Genomic DNA, 21,842 nt, shown 5'->3' with positions numbered 1-21,842 from the left:
CTTGAATTATTTGTCCGTTATTGAGATATTCCGATATAATGTCCTGATATTTTTCCAATAAATCAGGGTTGAGTTGAAAACGTTTCTCGAGACTGAGAAAACGTCTTTTTGCCGAGAGAAACGAATTTCCCATGTCTATATCTTCGATAGGGAGTTTGAGATTGAGTGTGGACTCATATCGTCCATTGGGGAGAACATTAACATGTTTTACAAAATTAATTTCAGCGGGGTGATCATTAATGAGATCGGTGTTCTGAGGAGCGGCTTCTTCCAGCTCCCAGAATTTTTGTAAATGATCGGATAGTTCCTCGTTGGACACTACCGGCTCATTTACGGCGGAAGGAGTGTTATGAGAACAACAAGTAACGAGAGAGTTTGAATAAAATTCCAAAGCCTTTTTAGTATTTTTCGACTTAAGAGCAAAGTCTGGAACTGACCCTGATATCGTGTACCCGAGTAGAGTGCGTTGAAGAACGGGAAGACCTTTTCCCAAACGAATTATTTCAGGTTGAATGATATCGTTATACAGGTCTGCACCGAGCAGGATACCAATTGGGGATGTTACATGGAACATCGGATCACCTAATGGTATCTCTGAGGGTATGTTTAGTTTGCTCGCCGAAATAGAAATTTGAGGAAGCGGATTTGTTATCTTTGGGAGTACAGAGCACGAGATGTCAAAAGGAACGTCGTTAGCGACAGCGAAAATTGTTGTATCTACAATAGATTGAGACGAGGATGAGGTGGAGTTAATTCCATTGATCCGTAATTTTCCATCTCTAGTGGTGAGTGACAGTTCCTTTACGAGGTCAGCACTAATAAATGAAACCTGTGAGGCCGAGTCTAAAAGTGCCTTTGCGAAGACCCTCTTGCCGCTAGGAGCGACAAGATAGACCTGGAGTGTGCTTAATAACACCAAATGATTATCAAGCGAGGCTGCAGATAGAGCCATTGAATGTGGAGTCGAATTTTGAAGATTAACTTCCGTTTCAGGAGCTCTAACATGTGAGGGCCCCTGTTGTGAATTACCCTGTGTATGGGAGTTATTTGAGATAGCGGTTTTATTATGATTATTTGAGTTGTGTTGGCCAACAGCCGCGGAAGGGTTACTATGACCCGTTTTGTCGAAATGGAGCAACGTGTGATGACGAGATTTACAAACTATGCAAGAGAATTTGGATTTACACTGATCGAGCATGTGAGACCCAAGACAATTAATACAAAATTTATTTTGTTTGACAAAACTAAAACGTTCTTTAGAATTCAACTGCTTGAACTGAGGACAAGAGTAGATCGAGTGAGAGTCGTTGCAATAGGAACATTTCTTAGGACCTAAGCGAGGCGAAAGGTTACTGGTAGAAGTGTCTGAGGCTAGGTGTAAAGAGTGTCTGGAAGTAGTAGTCGATTTTGGTTTTGATTGAGATTGAATATTCTCAAGATGAACAACGCGTGTCTCGATTTCCCCTAGAAAATGGACAAAATCAGGGGTAGCTTGGCTACCACCGGATTGGAACTCAAGAGCCCTAATGGTAGGTGCGTCGAGTTTCTGAGTAGCGATATGTATGAGAAGTAAATGCAAGAGATCTGAAGGGGGCCTATTCAAGTTCAATAGGGCCTTGAAATTATTTGACATGACCGTATGAAAATTTCTTAATTGTGAGTGATTTGCGTTTCCAGAAATAGGAGGCGCATCAAGAATTTGAGAGATGAGAGTTTTGATAAGCGATTTAGAGTTGGCGTACCTTTGTGTCAGGTTATCCCGGGCTATTTTGTAATTGTCACCTGTGAGTGGGATATGCTCGAGAAGCGTCAAAGGCTCGGAAGTTAGAAAACTTTTGAGGTAAATGAGTTTTTCCAGATCACTTAATGTAGTATCAGATCCTATTATTGTATCAAAGGTCTCAATGAATGAATTGTATTCAGTAACTAAGCCACTAAATGGTTTTAACTGAATACGAGGGAGGTTTACTGTTCGTTGCCTAGCCATAGACTGTGAGGTTAGAGAAGAATTAGGGTCAAATTGGAGGGAGGGGGTAGCAGTCACATTAGAACTTTCAATGACCTCTAACCTTTCTTCCAATAGAGAAATTGTATCCAAATATTTATCAAAAACCACAGAGGAATCAGTAGAGGGGGTAGGTTCCTCGGGGATCGTCTCCAGCACATTTTGAGCATCGCGGAAAAGTCCGTAAGAATGTTTGAGTTGTGAAATTATTTCACGAATTTTATATTTGTTTAGAGAATTAAGAGTTGTGGGAACCGAATCAGCCAACTTGGTTATATCAAGTTTTGCGGTGAGCCTCTGTCGGTTATATTTTGATCGGTCAGCCATGTTGCGAGAATGTGAGATTAGATAGATTATTTGCAAATGTCTAAACCTATAAATCGATGCGAAAATGAGAGAATATGTACAATATATTATATATTACACGTTTAATAGTGTGAGATTGGCTTAATAGTATCACCCTGTATGAGCGCAGATTAGTATATGAAATGCAAAACTATAAAATTTCAAAATATATGCAATTTTCCAAAATGGGTATTTTTCAGCAAGTGTGAGACACCCTTAACAAGTATTTAAATTAATTAAATTGAAGGAAAAAACAATTATTTATTTTCTATAGTTTTCTAGAAGTGTAAAATGAGCTTAAGCGAAGCTAAATGTAGCAAAAACTTACAATTTATGCAAGAAAACAAAATTATTTTTAATAATTTTTGTAACCTGTGAACCAGGCTTAATCGGATTCAAAATTATAAATTTAATTTAAATCAAAAGGTTGAACAAACAATGTTAAAATTATAACACCCGTACTATCAGCCAAGAAATGAGTACACTTTTTGTATACTATAAACAGAAAAATATATTTACGAAAATAAAATAATGTAATATATGCAAATATTTTTTCATACAAACAAAACGACTCCTTTATTTGAACAAAGCAAGTAGTTTCTGAAATTGCACGTGTAGACCGGGCTTAACAACCTACCAGCTATTGTAGAGACGTGCTGGGTTAAATACTGAGAATTTGAGTGCAGAAAGAGAGGAATATTTTATTTTTGTGCCGGGGCGGCGTGGCTTGGAAATTTCCAAATGCAACAGAAAGACACTATAAATGAAAAACCGTTATTCTCAGAATAGAGATTATCAAAATATGCAAATACGAAGGACCTTGAGGATTTAATTAATAAATAATTAATATGATCCGGCTCGAAGGACCAGAAATGTTTAGGCAATACGTAAAGTATCCTTAACAATAGTAACCTATACTTATTGTACGGTTATAGAGTATATTCCCATAGGTAAGCTGGTTAAGAGTAGATAACGATTTTTCATATGTAATTTAAAGTATTATCTGCATAAATGGCACAAAGAATATTTGCTACGAGAGGTATATGGTTCAAAATGCATACAGTATCACGACTAATAAGTTATGTTCACATACATGTAGAGTACTTACAGTTTTATTCCTTGATGACGTGTCACATCAGAGCTCTGATTGAATTCCATAATCCATTTGGTTCATTTGTAAGGCACTCACTAATACGCTAAATAAATCATCGTCGATAATACTGAGCAGATTGAATTATCTGAGCGGTATAAAACGATAGCAAAAAAAGCCGGTAAAATGCGGCCTTTTTACGAATAGCGGGAGCGTCGATAGATTAGAGATGATTCTCGTTAGGAAGCTTTTGACGATCTGCCCCGGCGAGGGGTTCAAATGCGAGTCTCAACAATAACCTGGAGTTTCCAGAAAGGTTACATAAATACTACTTGAATTTTAAGTAATCAGTAGTACAGGGGCGTAACTAATTATTTTAGTGAGCCGTGTATAATATATTTATTGTACAATATTTCACAAAAGAATATTTAATAAATTAGAAGAGGATATAAGCGCCACACAGTTTGGATTCAGAAGTGGCCTGGGAACACGGGAAGCTTTGTTTGGTCTGAGTGTGTTAATGCAAAGATGTTTGGATGTAAACCAAGACCTCTACGTAGGTTTCATAGATTTTGAGAAGGCCTTCGATAAAGTCAGACACCAAAAGCTGTATGAAATCCTAAGAAGCAAAAACATCGACAGTCGCGACATAAACATCATATCCAGGTTGTGCTGGGATCAAACAGCAAAAATCAAGGTTGATAATGAGTTAACCGAAGAAATTGAGATTCGTCGAGATGTGCGTCAGGGTGTGTGCTTTCTCCACTACTATTCAATATATTGATGTGATCTTGATTATTGATATGAGATAATATTCTTATATGTCATTTAATTTAATCAATGCATTTATAATAATCTAATTAATTTACCAGATCACATATCAATATATTTTCAATCTCAGGGCGAATTATAAAATTAATTACTTACTCTTGTGGCTTCTAAGTATTTCTCAATGGTTCCTAATCGGGATAGGAAAGAAAAGAGTAAAACAATACACACATATGGGTTACAATTATAATCAAAATATTGTTTATTTTATTTAAATGGCAATCACTGCTTAATATTTGCTAGATCTTATTTTTCTTAAACATAACATTTACAAATGGGAATCTTATTTCCTTTTGCTTTCCAATTGAAAGTTTTTATTAACATTTAACTATTAGGATTTACTAGCAACAATTCTATTTAAGTTTGATGAAGCTTTTCTGATATTATTTATTATATTCTTCAATTTATAATGTGGTATTTAATACGAAAAACCCATACATTCATGTCCAAACAAATGAGACTGACCTTTTTCTGGTGAACTGAGAATGTCTTCACACAAGACCCGTTTCCTGCTATCCTTGGCTGCGATCAAAATCTCGTCCTGGCTTTCAGTAATGTTCTCCTTTGAAAACTAGCTCGTATAGCTCTCGGACCTGCTTCTGTCGTGATGCTGTATTCTACCTTTTTCGAAACTGCAATCAGCTACCGGGACACTCTTGGCTCAAGGAGGTTCTTTTACTCTCAACCTGGCCTACCTCTCGTTCCACGATAGATACTCCACACTCACGGAACTACACCGGCTTTCTCACTCTCCGTACACTACCGTCTACCACTGGACTTCCCTTCTCGACAGCTCAAAACATTCTGATCTCTCTTTTCAGTCATTCACCTACTTTCTAAATATCCCTTCCAGATTCACAAATCAACCTTCCACCACCAACTCTCATTCGCAGTCTTCCTCAAAACCAATTTTTAATCTTTCTAAATATGCTTAATGGATTTCCAAAAAAAATAGTTAATTCCCATTCTAAAATTACTTTCTACTATTTACAAAATTTAATGACCTATTCTCTATTTCCACTAAGTCTTATTTAGCATCGGCTAATGATCGAACCTTCCGCGAACAACGATAATGACCTATTATCGATTTCACTTGAGTCTTATTTAGCATAGGCTAATGATCGAACCTTCCGCGAACAACGACAATGGTACGCGCCATTCACTTTGTTCATTCTAAGCGCATTGTCCCGATTTTCGTTTAATCACTTCTTAACATTAAATATAACAATTTGTTGTATACAGGTTGTTCTAAATTTATATGCCCGTGGTTGAGAAAATTGAAAATATTTTATATTAAATTGAATTTTGTCTATAATTATCAAAATTTAATTTTCATATCAAATAGAAATATAACAAATCCCCGCCTTGTATTCGATAAAATTTATCTGCATTTTTAAATAAATTTTCTCGAGGCAAAACCAACTCCCTGTATATTTCCTTACTTTAATCTACGTCTTATATCCTAACTTACTATCTACTTCATGTAATTCTGTCTTTTATTCGTGATATTTGTATACATCGTGAATATTATAAATTCCTCGGATCTTTTCCGAGTTCCTGTGCCTCAACTCATAACTATTTATCCCATTTTCATTATTCACGATGTACGGGCCTTCGAAAACAGACATCAACTTTGCGCAAATGCCCCCAGGAAGATTTTATACTCGTAATGCCCTCACGAGTACTTTTTCACCCTTTTGGAAAGTCACTGGTCTTCTTTTTCTATTTTGTTCCTGTCTTTGGATATATTTTTCGTTGCTTCGCCGTAATCTTCTCTGTACGGTTTCAATCACCTGTTGATATTCTTTTGGCTCTTGGTCTTCCCATGGCCTTATCGGCAGTACACCCTTCATGATGTATTCTGGGGTCTCTTTTGTTACTGTGCTCGGAATTGTATTTAGATACCTTTCTATTTCCGCCATTTTCCTGTCCAAGTGGCGATGTTGACCATCTGTTGCAATGCGAAGAAATTTCGTCACTTCCTGTATGAATCGTTCCGAAGGATTACTCTGTGGATGCCTGATGCTGACAAAATTTGTCTCTATTCCTCGTTCTCGAAATTGTCCCTTGAAACGATCATTTCGGAAATACGTTGCATTGTCCAGTAGAATCTTTTTTGGTGTTCCTACTATGGCTATAAAATTGTCGATTTTCCTTAATACTTCTTCCCTTTGTGGTGCGGCAACTATATAATTTTACGTATTTTGAAAACACATCCACCATTACCAGAATATGTTTGTTCCTTTTAGTGGTCATAATTAGATCGCTTAACATATCTATTGCTACAATGTCTGATTTGTTTCGGGCTTCAATATTTTTGGCAACATTTTCGTTTTTGAAATTCCGACTCTTATATTTTTGACATACATCGCACTTCTGGGTAATTTCCTTTGCAATGCGGTAATCCTGTCGGCTGATGTAATTTTCCCTAAAAACGAGCCAAACTTTTCTGCTACCGATATGCCCATTGTCCTCATGTAATTTCTTTATTATTATATTCTCTTAAAATATATGTTATTTTCTACTTCCCCTCTTCTTTTTTCTCTTTCCTCTAGGTCTTCCTGGTTTGTCCTTATCTCATTTAACGAATATATCCCTTCTTCTTGTATTAATCTATTTAGTCCCACCTGTAGAGTAATTGTTTCCTTTTTTCCGGTGTCCTCATCCCGTGTTAGAGCGTCGGCTATTATGTTGTCTTTCCCTTTTATATATCGGAACTCAAAATCATACTCCTGTAATAATAGAATGCCTCTATGTATTCTATTATTTACTAATCTATTCTTCATGATATGTACTAAAGCTGCATGGTCTGTTTCGATTGTGAATTTTGCTCCCAATAAGTAAAACCTCAATTTGTTTACGCAATATAGTACACTGGCAAACTCCAATTCTGTAACACTATATTTTCTCTCATGTGTTTTAGTCACTCGAGATATAAAACATATCGGCACTTCTTGGTCGTTTTGTATTTGAGACAGAACTCCTGCAAAATTTTTGTATGGACGCATCAGTTCGGAGTATAAAAGGTAAATTGTAAATGGGGTGGTATATTTTCATTCCTTTTGCGAATTCTCGTTTTAATGTTTCGAAAGCTTCCTCCTGTTCTTCTTTCCAATTCCATTTTATTCCTTTTTTAAGCAATTTTATCAGAGGGATTTCCTTTTGGCTCAAATCGGGAATCAGCTTTTTAAAATAATTTATCGTGCCAAGAAAACCTCTCAATGTTTTCAAATTCGTTGGTCTTGGGTATTCATCTATGAGCTTGACTCTGTCTTCGGCTAATCTTACTGTTTTGGTGTCCAATTGAAAACCCAAATAAATGACTTCTTTTTGAAAAAATTGACATTTTTCAATGTTTAATTTCAATCCCGCTGTGTCCAATTCTTTCAGAATTATTTCTATGTGTTCCAGATGACTCTGAGTATCTTGTGAAAAAATTAATAAATCATCGATATAATGAACTATGAAATCTTCATGGCGATTCAAAATGGTATGTAGAGCTCGGACGAGTGCAGCACAAGCACTCTGGAATCCAAATGGCACTACCTTAAACCGGTAGACAATACCATCAATAGAAAAAGCGGCGTAGTTTCTACACTTTTCAGCTAACGGTATCAACCAAAAACTGTGTTTTAAGTCAATTTTCGAAAATATGTGTGACCCGGTGATTCTTCCAAAAATGGCCTCGATGTTTAGAGGTGATTCATATTGTGATACAGTGTGCTGGATGATATTCCTGGCATCTAAACATAATCTCAATTCTCCATTGCTTTTCTTTACTATCACAATCGGGTTAACATACGGTGAATCACATCTTTCGATGATTTGATCTTCCAACATTTTATTTATGTCTTCCTTCACCTCTTGTCGATACTTGTATGGAATCGGGTAAGTCTTTGATCGAAAATTTCCCAAGTTTTTCACCTCAAATGAATGTTCGTACTTTTTAGCCACTCTGTTTTCCTCATTGATCAAATTTTCGTAGTTTCTTAACATCAACCGCAATTCTTCTTCTTTCCCTTCTCCACATATCAATTTTCTGTCTTTTTTTTCAGATTCTTCACACATGTTTACCGTGCATTCTGCATCCTCGTTTGCATATACCTCCTCTTCAAATACTACTGTTTCAAACATATTCTTTTCACTTTCATTTTTTAGCTTTATTTCTTCTTCTCCTGAGCTCGTCTCTTCTTTTGAGGAATCCCAGGTTTCCTTTGTTTCTGATACTCTCAAATTTTCTTCTTCTGGGCTCAACTCTTCTTTTGAGGAGCCACAGGTTTCATTTTCTTTTATCTTTTTCTGACCTTGTCTCCTTTTTTTTCTTTGTCCTTGCTTCGCTGCCAAATTCATTTCCACTGTTTGTTCTTTACCTGATTCGTCCGTATTTTGTTTCTCATGTTCCTTGTCCTGTTCTTTATCTTTTTCTTCTGTTAGTTTCATCGTATTATTTTTAAAATCTATCACTACATGTTTTTCTGCCAATTCGTCAACTCCTACTATCATGTCATGTGACATGTTTGGCATTATTACACATTGTAGTGCATACATATTCTTACCCAGTCGTACCATTACTCGTATGCCTTCATTTATAGTTGCCAATGTCCGTTTGTTTGCGCCCACTAAATTTACCCTAGGTATTTTGTAAATTAAATTTGTTAAGTTAACTTCTTCTATTAGTTTTCTGTTGACCAATGTTATTTCAGATCCAGTGTCTATCATAATTTTAATTGGTTTCTCGTTAATAAATCCATCCACAAATTTTAAATTAACTCCATTTTTCTTTTCGTTGTTTCCTGCCAATTTAATAAACTCCTTGGGGTGACAAAAGATTCCTGTTTGATTTTTGGTTTTTAGTGAGCGCCGTCGTGAAAAGACGCCGGTTGCTCATCGTTGTTTATATTTTCGTCATAATGTCTCTCTCCGTCATATTCATCTGCCTGGGTATTATTTACTTCTCTTCTATTTTCTCTTGGTCTGTCGGATCTGTTTCGGTTTTCTCGATATCCCTGTTCATTTTGTCTACCATTATTTCTGTTTTCTTGATTTGAGCGTGTAGTGTTTCTGTTCTGGTATTCTCGATTTCTGTCCTCATTCCATTGCCTATTTCTTTGTTCATAATTTCCTCTTCCGTTGTCTCTATTTTCGTTTTCCCTTCTGGGATTAAAATCTCGTCTTGTATAGTCCCTCCTATTTTGATTTCTATCTCTGTAATCTTGTGTTTCTCGGGGCCTGTAATCTTCTCGCGACCTTCTTGATTTTCTTTCTCTTAGACGTGATTCTCTTATTTGTAGGAATTGGCATAAACTATCTATGTCTTTGTAATTTTGCAATGTTATATGGTCTTCCAGCGTTTCCTCGAAATGTCTTGCAATCAGTTCGACTAATTGTTCCGATGAGTAATTATATTGTAAATGTTTTGCATTATTGTAAATTTGCAAAGCATATGTCCTTTCTGATACACCCATCCTATCATTGTATTTCCCATTTTGCAATTCCTTGTTAATTTCCAATTGTTGGACTTTTCCCCAGAAATAATTCAAAAATTTTTGTTCAAATTGTTGCCAATTGCCGAATTCTTCTTCTTTACTATCAAACCATAGGCTTGCTTCATATTTGAGATGGTTTCTGATAGTTTCTTTTGCTGTTTCGAAATTTCCGATGTGCTGTATTTTCTTTTTCAGGCTATTTATGAACGGCACTGGGTGTAATCTTCTTACATCCCCGCCAAACCTTATCTTCACGTCATCTGTGCTATGTATAACCATTTCTCTTCTTTCTCCGACATTCTGTTGCGTCCTGTTTTCGGTGACTTGTTTTTCTATTTCTGTGATTCTTTTTTCCACTTCTTCTCTGTCTATTTGGATAGCATTTTCCAACTTATTTTCCAAATTTTCTAGTTCCTTTTTCTGGCCATTCGTTAACTCCTTTATTTTATCTTGAATTTTCATTTCTTGTTCTTGCATGTGATCTTTAATTTTCATTTCATACTTTTCTATGCGTTCCTCCATTTTCTTGTTGTTCTCTTCTATGGCTTGTTTTGTTTCCTTCTGATTTTCTTGCATTATTCTTTTTGTTTCATCCATTTTTTGTTGTGTTTCATCCATTTTTTGATCCATTTTATCCATTTTCTTTGATGTTTCATTCTGATTTTTATCCATTGCTTGTTTTGTTTCTCTTTGATTGTCATCCAGTTTTTGTGACTGGAGTTGCATCAGTTGTAATAGTTTATCTATTCCTGATAATTCTTGCTGTTCTGATGCCATGATTGTCGTGTCTAAAATATCTTCTTGGTCTGAATGTTCTTTTTGTTTTTTGTTGTCTTTGCTTTGGCTTCTTGTCACAGACATTTGTTTTCAAGAAGTACTGTCCCCGCCAAATATGAAATTTTACTAGTATGTTACCAAGACGACTTTTTCTCACCCAAATATTATAAATTGTCAATAAATATATCAAATGTAAATATCGTAAAAATAAATTATTAAATCAGTTATGTAAAATTTGTACCTAAAAGAGATCTAAAATTTTATGTTATCAAATGTAAGTATCTCACTTTTTACCACAGGCATATAAATTTTCAAATACCGGCTTTACTCTTTCTATCCTTCAAATTTGCCACTAGAAATACTTTACAATGCTTTCCACGTTGGACGACAGTTGATGTGATCTTTATTATTGATATGAGATAATATTCTTATATGTCATTTAATTTAATCAATGCATTTATAATAATCTAATTAATTTACCAGATCACATATCAATATGTTTTCAATCTCAGGGCGAATTATAAAATTAATTACTTACTCTCGTGGCTTCTAAGTATTTCTCAATGGTTCCTAATCGGGATAGGAAAGAAAAGAGTAAAATAATACACACATATGGGTTACAATTATAATCAAAATATTGTTTATTTTATTTAAATAGCAATCACTGCTTAATATTTGCTAGATCTTATTTTTCTTAAACATAACATTTACAAATGGGAATCTTATTTCCTTTTGGTTTCCAATTGAAAGTTTTTATTAACATTTAACTATTAGGATTTATTAGCAACAATTCTATTTAAGTTTGATGAAGCTTTTCTGATATTATTTATTATGTTCTTCAATTTATAATGTGGTATTTAATACGAAAAACCCATACATTCATGTCCAAACAAATAAGACTGACCTTTTTCTGGTGAACTGAGAATGTCTTCACACAAGACCCGTTTCCTGCTATCCTTGGCTGCGATCAAAACCTCGTCCTGGCTTTCAGTAATGTTCTCCTTTGAAAACTAGCTCGTATAGCTCTCGTACCTGCTTCTGTCGTGATGCTGTATTCTACCTTTTTCGAAACTGCAATCAGCTACCGGGACACTCTTGGCTCAAGGAGGTTCTTTTACTCTCAACCTGGCCTACCTCTCGTTCCACGATAGATACTCCACACTCACGGAACTACACCGGCTTTCTCACTCTCCGTACACTACCGTCTACCACTGGACTTCCCTTCTCGACAGCTCAAAACATTCTGATCTCTCTTTTCAGTCATTCACCTACTTTCTAAATATCCCTTCCAGATTCACAAATCAACCTTCCACCACCAACTCTCATTCGCAGTCTTCCTCAAAACCAATTTTTAATCTTTCTAAATATGCTTAATGGATTTCCAAAAAAAATAGTTAATTCCCATTCTAAAATTACTTTCTACTATTTACAAAATTTAATGACCTATTCTCTATTTCCACTAAGTCTTATTTAGCATCGGCTAATGATCGAACCTTCCGCGAACAACGATAATGACCTATTATCGATTTCACTTGAGTCTTATTTAGCATAGGCTAATGATCGAACCTTCCGCGAACAACGACAATGGTACGCGCCATTCACTTTGTTCATTCTAAGCGCATTGTCCCGAGTTTCGTTTAATCACTTCTTAAAATTAAATATAACAATTTGTTGTATACAGGTTGTTCTAAATTTATATGCCCGTGGTTGAGAAAATTGAAAATATTTTATATTAAATTGAATTTTGTCTATAATTATCAAAATTTAATTTTCATATCAAATAGAAATATAACAATATATAGCGAAACAATATGTCAGGAAGCGCTTCTAGAGCAAAACATTGGTATGAACATTAACGGATAGTTAATTAACAATATACGATACGCTGATGACACACTAATAGTAACAGATAACCTAGCAAATTTACAGTATTTGATGGAAAACATAAACACTCATACCAATAAATATTGTCTAAAACTGAACATCAAAAAGACTAAATTCATGATTGTTACAAAGAAGCTATACACCAATATGAATTTAACCATAAATAATCAGCCAGTTGAAAGAGTTACGTCCTACAAATATTTAGGGGTTTGTTTCACTGATACTAATAACCAGACAAGAGAAATCAAGAGGCGAATTGAGATAGCGAGACAATCGTTTGTCAAAATGAAAAAGTTCCTATGCAGTCGGGACATAAATATAAACTTAAGAACGAGAATGTTAAGGTGCTATGTTTTCCCGTTCTGCTGTACGGCATGAATGCTTGGACTCCGAAAAAGATAAACACCAAAAATATTGAGGCATTCGAGATGTGGTGTTACAGAAGAATGTGAAAAATACCATGGACAGAAAGAACAACAAATCAAGATGTTTTGCTGAAGATGATGAAGGAATTCGAAGTCATAAAAACCATACAAACAAAAAAACTGGAGTATCTAGGCCACATAATGAGAGGAGAAATGTACTCTCTGCTTAGACTCATAATCCAAGGAGAAATCTCGGGAAAGAGAAATGTGGGACGTAGTAGGATTTCCTGGTTGCGAAATTTAAGGGAGTGGTATGGGTGCAGTTCAATACAGTTGTTCAGAGCTGCAGCCAACAAAGTTAAGATTGCTGTGATGGTAGCCAACGTCCGATAGGAGACGGTACTGCAAGAAGAAGAAGAAGAAATTTAATTAGAAAATATTTTTTTTTGCCACCCTGTATAAATAATTATGTTAATGTCTATACTACCGAATAGAGAATTGAATTACCTTTCAAATGAGATATCACACGATCCCTATTCTCATTAAAATAAATCATCGATGACGTCATCACACCCAAATGGGTGACGTCACTAGTATGATATAATACCAAAAAGTCGTAATTTAAAAATAAGAATTGAAAATATTCGAGAAAATGAATTTATTCCAACCTTTACGTGCTCACTGTATAGTCAGCAACAAATAAGCCAGGTGCATTGTGCTGACAATAGAAAGGTAATCGAGGAGCTAAACGCAGATATTGTCATTGGCCAACCTATCTATGCAACAACTACGAGAAATAGTTTTGACAAGGTCAAAATTAATCAACCAGACAGGGAGGACTGGGAGGAAGGTGTATCTACTCATACAAGTTGCTGCTACTTGGTACACTGATGGCTCAAAAATATCAAAAGGTGTGAGAACCGGCATAGTAAGGACAAATCGAGAACCATTCTGCGGCGATGCAGAAGCAGTAATAAGAACGGCTACAAGAAAGTGGATAGCTCACAAATCTTTGGAATGGTGGACGAATTCACAAGGAGAAAATCATGCGAAACAGTTCATTATAGAACATTCGGCAAAATTTACGGCAGACCTAAATAAGCAAAGACAGGAAAACAGTAAAGTAGGTCTGCTAACGGGACACTGTAAGCTGAATAGGCACTTGAAGCTGATGGGATTATCAAGCCTGTGCAGATTATGTCACCTGGAAGAAGAAACTTCGGACCACATCCTATATCAGTATGCGTCAGTCTAGCAAATGTGCGGTTCTTTCTTTGCATTAGGAGAAGTTCCGCCGCCTCGAATCTATTATATATATAGTTCAGCTCAACAGGCCTCAGGGGCCCAAGGCTTCAATGATTTTCGTTCATTTCTTTCTGTCTTGTGCTAGGTTTTCCCATCTGAGTATATTCTGAGTATCTTTCGTTCCCATCTATCTACTTTTACTTCCACGTCTTTATTTAGTGTCCAGGTCTCGCTAGTATAGAGTACTGTAGGTCGGATAACTGTTGTATATATTCGTTTTTTTGCTGTTCTGAATATTATCTTCGACCTCAGTATCTTAGTTGGACTCCCAGCACTCTTACTACATTTCGCCATCGTTTTTGCGATTTCGTGGTTCTCTTCGTTTCTATTTGTTAGTTTTACATAATCAAATTGGCCGACAATTTTGAAGTTATATTCTTTACTTGGGCTTTTTATTTTAAAGAACTGTCCCAGACGATTCTCGTTTCCCTTCATCATCATATATTTCGTTTTTTCTTCGTTTATTTCTAAACCCTATTCCTTGGCTCTTCTCTCTAGTCTATTGAATATTTCTTTTAATTCTGCAGGTCTCCTTGTTATTAAGGAAATATCATCTGCGTATGCTACACATTAATACCTGTGATGATATATTGTGCCCTTAGTATAGATGTTGCATTCTCGTAAAATCTTCTCTAAAATTAAATTGAAGAAATCTGTTGATACCGGGTCACTTTGTCGCAGGCCTCTATTGGCGATAAAGCTATCCGAAACCCGTTCTTCCATCATAACTTTACTTTTAGTGTCACTAAGTATGCATTTAGTCAATCTTACTATTTTTGTTGGAAATTAATAATATTTTAGCGTTTCATATGTTTTACTTCTTTTTATGGTATCGTATGCCTGTCTAAAATCAATAAGTAACATATTTAGTGCTAGGTTGAATTCATGTGAGCTAGATAAAATTTGTTTCATTGCAAAAATTTGGTCTATGACCGATCTGTGTGCTCTAAAACCCGCTTGATATTCACCTAGACTATTTTCAACTTTTGTTTTAATTTTATTTCTAATTAATGTGGCCAGAATCTTATAAACTATTTTGTAGAGCTATTCCCCTGTAATTTCTACATTCTGTAACGTCTCCTTTTTTATGCACAGGATATATGATAGCTTCTTTCCACTGAATTGGTATTTTTTCTTTGATCCACACTTCACGTATTAACTCAATGATTTCTTCTTGAAGCCCTTCGCCACCATCTTTTAAAAACTCTTGTTTTTTGTGCTTTGTTTTTTCTCTTGTGCTTTGTTGTTTTTTAACTTTTTATAACATCCATAACTTCTTCGTTGGTAGTTACTTCTTTATTCACATTTGGATCTCTTTCTTCTTCATGTGGTAGTTGCATTTGTTCTATTTTATCTTGGTGGTCTGTGTCTAATATGTTCTCGAAATAATTGGCCCATCTTCTTAATTTTTCATCTATTCCACCTATCACATTTCCCTCTTCGTCTTTACAATATCTTGATGTGGTTTTGTACTGGTTTAGGTCTCGTTTTATTTCTTGATAGGAATTCCTGACTGGTTTATTTGAAAAATCTTCTTCAATACGGTCTATTTTCTGTTCTAAATTTAACCGCTTCTTTCTTCCACAGATCTTCTTTGCTTCCCGTCTTTTTTCAGCATAAGCTTGTTTACTTTCTTCATTATTTCTCATTATGCTGTTTATTCTGGTTTTATTTTGGTCCCTAATTGCTTTTTATTGCTTTTTTACAATCCTCATCATACCAGTATGTTTCTTTACTTTGTCTTTTTCTTAATAATAATTAGTCGGCTGCCTCTTGAATGTTTCCCCTTAGATGCAGCCATTGGCATTCCAGTTTCTCTTCAATTTGCTATTTGAATTTTTTCTTAACCTCCTCATTCTGAAGTAGTGCACCGTTATATATTTTCATTTTTGTACAACTAGTCTTATGAATTGTGGGAATTATTTGCTCCATTTTGACTTTGACCAAAAAGTGATCAGAATTTGCCTCTGCACCTCTATAACTTCGGCTGTCTTTTATGACTCTCGTATTTTTGGCTTCTATAGCAAATGATCTATTTGATTTACTGTTTGTCTATCTGGTGATACCCAGGCACCTTTATGAATTTCTTTGTGGTCGAAATAAGTGCTCATAATTCGCATATTGTGTTCGAAAGCAAATTCTATTACTTTTTTTCCATTCAAGTTACTGTCCCTATGTTTATTTTCCCCCCCTGTTATTTATTAATAACGAAGCTGTTAGACTTTTTAAAAAGTCTGAGGCTACATAATGTAATCTAGGACTAATTAACCACGATAAATCTGAAAAGGTCGCAATGGAATAGGCCAAAATGCCTTTTGTTATTTATCTCAAACTTTTCGTATGGGCCATTCCACGAACATACGCCTGTTTTGGATTACTTCGACAACGAATATTTTACTGCGCAACATAAGAAGTACGAAAGTAAATGGCGCTAATAATTATTCCCATAAACAACAATGTAATTTTCAATTTACTTTCGTTCTTCCTTTTTTTGCACAGTAAAATATTCGTTGTCGAAGTAATCCAAAACAGGCGTATGTTCGTGGAATAGGGTATACCGTTTAAAGTGATTGCTGATTTAGAAAAAAAAAATAAAATTTTCTGATAATCTTCTAATGTAACAATCAATACTATTTTAAAAATCAAATAAAATTATTACTTAGAAGTACATAGTCTGTATAAAAAAAATAATATTTTTGATATTACTTGCTATAGTTTTTACTGTTTACTTGCAAAATACCTTCCTGCTTAACAGAAAAAGATATCGTTATCTCAACAAAGCCCGCGGTAATTCATCCATATCCGCCATTCGAGTCAATTATATCAGGATACATACAAACAAGCCTCAGAACACATCCTGTTATAAGATGCCTACGTCCACGTAAAGCCCGAGTATCCACAATCAACATCCTGATAGTGTTCCTCAAATTGGCGTGGCTGTTGACCCAAGGGAAATTGTGTACAAAGTCATAAATTTCCCTACAAACCACTTGCCGTCCTGCTTCGACATCAGGAACACGATCGATGCGCAACGTGCTTTTCATATTAAATCAAGAGATATGAGAGAATTGAGAGAATCTGACTTGTGTCGCCCTACGGCTTGTATCTCTCTATTATCTGCGTCGCTTGTTCTTTCCTGCGACGTATTGTTTGACTTGTCAGGCTGATATACACAGTTCTAGTAGTATTTAGCACGTTCGAAATTGAATTGTCATTATGAGCTGTCGAGTTTTTTTAAGTTTTTACTTCATTAAATGGTATACAGTGATGAGCGCGCTAATAACCGGCAAAATAGCACAAAAGATGGAAAACGTATTAAGTTGCGAGATAAAAAAGAAATGAAACTAGTGGAGTTGGGAAATTTAGCGATATTAACCTTTCAACTTACATTATATTGATTGTTTCCCACCTTTACTGTTTAATTCAGTTCAATACAGTTCAATATTCATTTCACTACTGTCTATTTTGCCGCATACTGTATTATGCAAAAATTTTTAAATAATCAATCCCGCTAATAACTCTAGGTGTTAATGTGGTTAAAAAAATCTGAGTGATATTTATTGCTGTTGATGCAAAATTTACAAACGGTATTAATGAAATACGATACCAAACATTGAAAGAAGAAAAATTACACAAGAATTCCTAGAACGAATTTTGTCAAATTCAATTCGAGAACATGTAAAGCTGACTAAAGCAAAAAATAAAAGCGTCTTTTGTGTTCACCTTCCACAAATTCCTTTTCAGAAATGTTGTTCGGAAGAATTGAGACCTCCGTCTAGTTGGAACTTCAATCCCGCATTCCGACGGCACAATTCTTTAATTTTAAGTTAAAGTTCAGGGGAGTACAACAATTACTTCTGTACAATAGTTTTACGATTACAATCAACGATGGGAACATATTTTTTTCGTTTTTAATCAATTTATTACAGAAATATGTCAAGAATGTTATTTATGTGGCTCTCCATTGTAGTAAACCAAAAGTCGTCACGTATAAGTATAAAAGTAATGCAGTATTATATTATTATAGATGAGGAATTATAATCGCAATTAATTTTGAGTTACTGTCACTCATCATTAAGGATTTTCATTCCAGGTGGGATGTTTGCCGTTCTTATTTAGAGCTCCCTGATTCGCTTATTGCAGTGAATCACTCTGCATTTATCTTTAGGGAAGTGCATATAGATTATCACTTAGGAAAAAATCAAACAAGATAGAACTTTTTGTAATTTCATTAAGAAATGTTCAAATAAACAACATATCAAAAAGTTCTACTCAAGAAGTGGGTGCTTCATTTTTTATTAAACAAATGAACTACGAAATTAGATGTTTTTTTCAGTAACTCCGAAAATATAAATTTTAGAAAAAAACTGACTTGACCATTGAAAAATTCAGAAAATTGTACAAAAAAAATCTTACATAAAGAATTTTCTAAAATTAAATCTGTATCTTCTATAATTTTTTATTTATAACGCTAAAGTCACCCTTCTCACAAACATTGGCGCATTGTAAACTAGCGTACGGCGAAGTGCACGGTTGAGTTATTTTAATGTAATTCTTTAACTAATAGATCAAATGAAATTTTACAAATTGAATATGAAAGAAAAATAATTAAGCTGAGGAAAATTGTAAAGAGAGCCAAGTCATACAACAATCTTTGACAATACACAAGTAGGGGAGTGCAATTAGAACGAAAACATGCATTGTTTTAGAAAAATTCAAACAAGCTTATATGGTTATAATAAAAAGAAATAAAATGTATGGGCATAAGTACCGTGTGGGCGGAAAGTGAGCCTTACATGAATTTTCTTTAAAAATGATTTAAAAATGTGTAACTAATACAATTTTTCTTATAAAACTCTTAATTTTGCACAACTTAACTTTCAAGCATTTTTCTAAATGATGTTTCTTTCAAAAAAAAAAATCTCAAAAATTTAATTCAAATGACGTGACGTCTCAAAAAATGTAATTTTTGAAATCTTCGCAGTTTTATAGAATTACCACCAATTTAATACGGTATTACTCAAGTTTGAACAGATCTATTAGAGTTTTATAAGTGCTTTTTTAAAGCTTAGGATGTAGTCCTTAAAATGCACTGAATTATTTTACTTTAGACATGAAATAAACTATTTCTTTTTGAGAAAATTAAGAAAGATAACAAAATTGTAATACAAAAACCGAAAATTACCTGCCAAAATAATGTTTATACAAAGTGATCAAAACTTTTTTCGGTAAAACTTACCTAAAATAAATTTAATAATAAGCTTCAGCAATAATAAATGTTCAGCAAAGAAAATTTTTTTTAGCTCTAATACAGTATGTCTGCGTAACTTGGAACCTATTGATAACTTTTTTATTATCAGTTTTACAAAAAAAAGTTATTCTTTATAAAATACTTTCCATCGTATATAATCTAAGATGCAATCATCAAATATTAGTTTTAATTAATTTTATACGAGGTATGTCAAAAAATATGAATTTCACTCAAGAGTAAAGTACCTTTACATTTCACAATATCGAAAATTGTTATTAAGAAAAGTTATTTGGAATTAAAAAAATTGTTTTAGTGTTCAATTACATCCTTCTAATTAAAATATTGTGATTAATAAAGGCACTTAACTCTTAACCCGGCATTGGTCGCTATGTAGGTTGTTAGGCCAGTGGTCGCGCGTGAGATTTTCTCTCACATATACAACTTTTGCCTTTGTTTACAAAATTTTAGAAAAAAGATGAGGTGTCATCAACGATAAAGCCATTTGCTTTAAAAAGACACGACATTTTTCTGTTTTAATATTATTATCTTTATATAAAATGTTACTATTAATGCCGCCAATATTTAACATTGAAAAATATATGGTAAGTGACCATCTACAAGTAACCCGTGAAACAGAATATAGGATTTTCATATCATCGACCATATCCACGGCGCCTTTTATTACATCATAAAAGGATATTATTTTAGGTATTAAGGGGAAAAATATAATTAATTTTTATACATAGTTGGTGACGCCGGTGGTCGCTTGATGAGAGAATCTCTCACATGAAGCGCACTGACTCAACAATATGGTGATACTAAGTATATTGAGTCACTATCTGAGCGGACGAGTCTATTAGATTGTCGAGGGAGGATAGTTAGGAGACTAGAAGGAACTACAGCGCGTATAATTTCCCAGAAAAAAAGTTGTGCGCAATTTTCTGAAACCGTGAGAGAAAATCTCATATAGCGACCACTGGCGGGTTAAGAAAAATTCATATTTTTTACATACCTCGTATAAAATTAAAAAAGTTTGATATCTGATGGTTGTGTCTTAGATTTTAGACCAGGTAGAGCATTTTATGAAGAATAACTTTTTTTCGTAAAAGTGATAATAAAATAGTTATTATAATTGAAATAAAATGATGATGAGCATCCGTAATTTGAGAAAAAATTGAATTTTTTTTTTCAATTAGAATGATGTAATTGTATATTTAAACATAGTTTTTAATTTTAAACATCTTTTCATAATATCATTTTTTGATATTCTGGAATATAAAGGTACTTTACTCTTTAACGATATTCATATTTTTGACATAACTCGTAAAAAATTGATAAAATTTGATATTTGATGGTTGAGTTTTAGATTTTTGACTATCTAGAGTAATTTATGAAGAATAACTTTTTTTCGTAAGATTGATAATAAAAAAGTTTTCCATGTGGTTCCTAGCTACACAGACATACTGTATAAGAGCTTCTGTATAAGAATTTTCAAATTGCAAAACCATATTCGGATTCAGCATAATCAAAAACAAAATAGAAACATATTTGATCAAAGTAAAATGATGAACTTAACTATATTTTTAAAATTATTTATACAAAACAGTTGTTATTGTTTAAACAATTAATAAACAATTAGCGGCCAAATCTGCGAGTAAGACTTTTTACTTTAACAAGTACATAAACTAAAAAAAAAGTTTTAGAAAAATATAAGCTTGTTTGAATTTTTCTAAAACAATGCATGTTTTCGTTCTAATTGCACTCCCCTACTTATGTATTGTCAAAGTTTGTTGTATGACTTGGCTCTCTTTACAATTTTCCTCCGCTCATTTCGATCTGTGCACAGCTTCCTCCAGTTTTTCACTTTCAGGGTTTTTATATCTCTCATGACCTGGTCCTCCCATCCCTCTCTGTGTCTTCCGTTTGGTCGCTCAGTTTCTGACTTCCATTTGGTGGTCTTCTTAATCGGTAGGTCGTTTTGGCTTCCCTCTATGTATGTGTCCCAGAATCAACGCAAAAAAAAACAAAATTTACGATGGTCGGAAAAATTGATATCAAAGACTCGATACTAAAATTAGATAACAAAATCCTGGAAAGAGTAGAACACTTTAGATATATGGGTAGCTGGATTGACTGCAGGGTGGTAACTGATAAATAAATTTCGACCAGAATAGAACTTGCACGAAAAAGCTTTATTAGCTGGCGTTCTGTATTGTGCAGTAGAAGTCTGTCATTGACCACACGTCTAAGAGTATTGAAATGCTACGTCTGGTCCGTTTTGTTCTATGGATGTGAAACTTGGACAACAGAAGTGAAGAATCTCAACAAATGAGAAGCGTTCGAGTTATGGTGTTGCCGTAGCATGCTCAGAATCCCATGGACAGCACACATATCCAACGAACGTGTGCTGGAGACCTTGCACAAATAGCGAGAATTGATCTACGCCATAAAAATGACAGCTTTAATGTACACAGGAAAATAAAATAATTAACTAGAAAACCAGAAT

Source organism: Diabrotica virgifera, chromosome 4 (genome assembly GCF_917563875.1).
Source record: "Diabrotica virgifera virgifera chromosome 4, PGI_DIABVI_V3a".
NCBI lineage: Eukaryota > Metazoa > Arthropoda > Insecta > Coleoptera > Chrysomelidae > Diabrotica > Diabrotica virgifera.
The sequence above is the reverse complement of the archived record's forward strand: the minus strand, read 5'-3'. Positions refer to the sequence as shown.